We start from the raw sequence: 5,045 nt of genomic DNA, 5'->3' as shown, positions 1-5,045 counted from the left end.
GAGTTTTAATACTAAGTAATTTCTTGGTTTCTTTCCATAAGCTACCGTCGGAAAATGAAAGATTGGTTAGTTTTTGTTCTAGTGTATCCGCTTTGTTTTTAGCTAGGGTTTTTTTTAGGGAGTTGGCTAACTTATTATAAGCGTTTTTGTGTGACGGTAGACGCGTGCGTTGATAAACTGCTCTGGCTCTACGTTTTTCCACAATTAGTGAGCGTATCTGTTCAGGAAGGGGAGTCAGATTCTGGACTGAGTGCTTAGAGGTGGTTAAAGTATTGGATAATGAGGCTGCTGAGTGGATAAGTTCGGATAAGTTATTGATTGCTTCGTCAATATCGTGCTCGGTCTTTAACTTTATTGAAAGATCAACTTTTTGGGCAATTATGTTATGAAATGTATAACGATTGGTTGATGGTGAGAAAAGAGAGTGGCTAACTGAATTTATTTGAGGAGTCGCATCAACATTTAGTATTACAGACGAGTGATCCGAGTTTAAGTCTAAGATATTGTTTACAGCACAGTATAAATTACTCGGAGTTTTTGAGATAAATATGTCCAGAATATCAGGTTTTTTCCTGCGCGATGTTGGCCAGTATGTTGGATCAGGTGGTGCAAGTATTTTAAATTTTTTAACATTGGTAAAATTGTGAAATAGGTTACCGCGTGGGTTAGTAACTCGGCATCCCCAGCTTTGGTGCTTAGCATTAAAGTCACCACCCGCAATAAAGTTGTTAGGAAATGTGTCAAAATATTCGGTGAGATTAGTGTCTGTTATAAGGTGCTTGGGAGGGCTGTAAACTGCTGCAATACAAATAGGAATATTATTAAGTGTGATTGAGATGGCGCAGGATTGGATATGATTTTGAGAGAAGTTGGAAAGAGGATAGAATTTTAAGTTAGTTTTAATAAGTATAGCTGCCCCACCATGTGCTGTACCATCAGGATGGTTAGATTTTAGTAGGTAATAACCTGGAATGGAAATGTGAGAATATTTGGTAAAATGAGTTTCTGATATTAAGGCGATATCTATGCGCTTGTCAAAGAGTACTGTCTGGAGCTCATTAACATGATTTTTTAGGCCGTTAGCATTAAATAGTAAAATAGATAATGAGTTATTAGTGTAGGAATTAGTCATTGTTTTTGTTTAGAAGTGAAGTGATGACTTGTGTCAGGAGAGCAATTAAAGGGTTAATAAGAGATTTTAGTTCACCTACAAAGGAGGACATGAGTTGAGTTAGGTCGGAGGGTGGAGAAGGTTGAGGTGGTTGACTAGCTGTGGCCTGTGCATAAGTTTTTGTGGGATTAGATTCATTCTTATCCGAAAGGGTAGCGAGTGGGTGGCTTTCTTTTACATTATAAGGTTTAACATTTGGTTTGATAGTATCATGTAAGAAATTACTTTTATTGGTCGGCGTTTTTCGGCGTTGAAGTTCCTTGTAGACGATGCAACCACGGTAGTTGGCTGGATGATCTCCAGAGCATAGTACACATTTGGCAGGGGAGTCGGGCGACTTAGTGCATTCGGAAGATGGATGATGCGCGCTGCATCTAACGCAGCGTGCTGAATAACCGCAGTACGCCCGGGTATGGCCGTAGTCTTGGCAATTTTGGCATTGGCTAATTAACTTAGGCTTGTATGGTTCTTCAACCTTAATTTTTGTGTGCAGAAGGGAAGATAATTGGTAGATTTGATTAGAGTGTTCGGTAGGTTCTAAATCGACGAAAAACAACGGGAGTGGGTGCTTGCTGGTTTTGTGTAGAACATTCGTGACTTGTCTGACTTCGAAGAGGCGCGTCTCGAGTTCAGATTTTATTAGTTCAACTGGCGTAGTAGGGTGGAGATTGCGGATAACTATCCTCGTGGGTTTGTCCTCCGCAAGTTGGTATGTGTGGTATTTAGCGTTATGTTCTTTTAAATAATGTATTAGAAGTCTATAAGATTCGGGATTGGCGGTCTGTATTTTTAAGCGGTCTGTGGTGGCTTTGCAAATGAAGTTATCAACTCCTATCAACTCAATTAAAGTTGTGCAGAAGCCAGGAAAGTCATTTATTCCTTTCATAAAGATCGGGGGAGGTGGTTTGACTCGGGGAGTGATTTCAGAATTTTCGGCTATCATGTTAACGTCAAATACCGAGTCGATCGGTTCGGTGATCAAAAGTGGTTCGTAGCGATTGCGTGTTGAGAAAAAGAGTTTTTTTGTTTGTGGCTGAGCAGTTTTTGTAGAAGAGGTTTTGGAGGTGGAAGAGCTAGATGATGTACTTGAAAGGTTTCTTTTACCTGTCTGAGTAGTCCAGTTTCCATTTTCAGGTCGGTTAGTGATGTTGTTTTGGGTGCTGCGGCCTGGGTTGTTCATCTCAGAGTTTTGTGTTTCTGATTGTTTATGCGTATTTGCATTGGGTTTGGGCTGTTGATTAGCGTTGGTGTTTTGTTTGGTTTTTGTTGTCGACATAATAATTAATGAGCGAGCGGCGGTGGACGGTTGTTATAATATATGTAGCAAGACCGCCTGACGGCGGTCGGCAGATAAGATAACCGCAATGAAGCAGTTACGTAACACTGTGACTTACGTGTGACGAAAATACCAAATAATAGTGCGTTTTCGCACTTGATCAATATACGCACTGCCTAACAGATAGTTGGGCATGGATAGTTTTATAAAAAAAACAAGTTAAAAATTGATGATAAGTTTACACTGTTAATATAAGTATAACGCAATTAAGCATTGAAACTAGACGATCGCTAATTAGGTAATTAGGAAGAGCGGTAGCGCGAGATACGTGCGTATCGGTCGGCTGTCACCGCGGAACTGCCGGCTATATCTACAATGGTAAAAAAGTGCAGTCATGATAACCGAAGAAAATCGTTCTACAACAATATTTCGAGCACATATAAAATTGGCAATAATATATCAGTTAGTTTACACTTACAGTCGAACATCGATTATCCGCACTACAAAATATCTGAGTACTCATTTATTTTTAGTTTAATTTAATTTAGTTTTATCATACGTTATGTTATTTTATCATGCACATACTACATGTATGAATAACCAGAGCGTAATACAACCGAATTTTTAATATTAAAAAGGATAAAGGATTTGGCGGCGAAAAAAATTAGTTCATTAGAAGTGCCAAAAAACATTGATTATTATTTAAAATAAATAAATTATATTTTTATTATATTTTTTATATTATGTATGAATATTATATTTAGTAAATTTGTTTTTAACTTTATTTTAAAATTTTTAATGATTATTTGATTATTCGAACAAATCGATTATCCGCACCTCTCTTAGTTACAATTAGTACGGATAGCCGACGTTCCACTGTAATAGCTTACTATATATTTCCTCGGGTCTGCTAACAGGCCTTTATTTCGATCTTATTCCTCTACAGAAGCAAGACACTCAAACTGTGGACACTGATTTGATAGAACCTTTCAGAATCCTACACCTCAGGATATAAAAAAATATGCAGAAAAATCCCTACACAGTCAAAGTTTGTAACAAACTTTGAAATCTTGCGCTGTTATAGTAAAATACTTAAGATTACACATATGTCATGACATACTATCGTTCTACTTCTATAAATTAGGGTTCAACAACAGTCCCTACTACACCCTTTCCGAATGTGTTGGGACCACATGTGATTTTCAGCATATTATTAATTGTCTTCTTCTCTCACTCCATGAAATATAACCAAATTTCCTTTTCTCCTCTCTTGATCATTATCCTTCATTAATGCTCTTTCCTCCAATAAATTTATCTTGATCCAAATAGTTCATAATTTCATTTATTAGACATTTCATATCAATCAATACTACTCAAATATTACGTATGACATATCGGTACGCAAAATTGCATAACAAATACATCGAATATAGTATTCGTAAACTGTAGTTTAATTCCGAAAAGATCAAAAGAATTGAACGATCTCACTGTAGTGATAGACAACCCCATCAGCCCTTTCCATTACGATTATACGTCACCGGTTTCTACGCTTTTTTTTTTTTTTTTTTAACCTACACGGGGTCGTAACATAATAATATTATTAGGTAGCCCTTCCGGTAGGGGTTCATATCGTTTGCTTGGTATTATAATACACATCGTGCGCGTACAGTCGTACTTCTTCAAACTGTCACTATGGCGTGCATGCGTACGTACGTGTATATAATGTAATATGCGATGACGGATGATTATACTTTGAATAAGTTAATGATATTTTTCGTTTCTGGACGTCATCTGAAACGCCGCGAGATCGCGTGAAACGTTTTTTATTACTTTTTCTCCTCTCTCCTCAATTTATGTAAATGTATTCGTTATTAATTTGTCAGGTCGAGGATATAAGATTTCCATTAGGTACATAATATACCGTGCGCACAGTCGTTTATGTATTCCCATAGGTAGATAAAGGTACATAAAGGGGTATTAGTTACAGCGGTTCAGACGCGACGGTCCGAGACCCGCGCGACGTGTAATAATGTACGATGTTTGTTTTCATTATATCCGAAAAATCACTCGGCCGAAAATGTTTGAACCTGACAAAAAGGTGTTTTTCAACCGAAAGCACATCGCACCACTGCAGGCATCGTATACATACTTACGCTCATTCACACACACACACACACACACACAAGTACACACGTAGACAGTATAATAAATTATTGTTCTACTTGAAGCGTGTGTATAGGTGACTGATTTGAATTAATTTGGTCTCGTATTTAAAATCCGATCGAAACGCCGGTGTAATACATTATCGCGTGAATAATAAAACGTCTCGATTCGCTCAGTTTTCCGCTCGTTGCGAGAAAAAAGAAGTATAAATGATTCATGAACTTTCAAAGAATGCGAACAACTCCCCTACCAACTATATTATATCTGCAAGCTTTGGAATAAATATAAATCTCGCTGCTGCGGGCGAGACGACGTCTCCCTAACGTGCTCGCAGCAAAACGTGTACACATGAACTACTATTTTCGTATGCATTTTGAGAATATTAAAAACCATTCAGATGCATCATCGATTTGTGGTTCAACGACAATAGTCGAA

The sequence above is a fragment of the Sipha flava genome, unplaced genomic scaffold (assembly GCF_003268045.1).
Source record: "Sipha flava isolate LNK unplaced genomic scaffold, YSA_version1 235_pilon_pilon, whole genome shotgun sequence".
Lineage (NCBI taxonomy): Eukaryota > Metazoa > Arthropoda > Insecta > Hemiptera > Aphididae > Sipha > Sipha flava.
The sequence above is the reverse complement of the archived record's forward strand: the minus strand, read 5'-3'. Positions refer to the sequence as shown.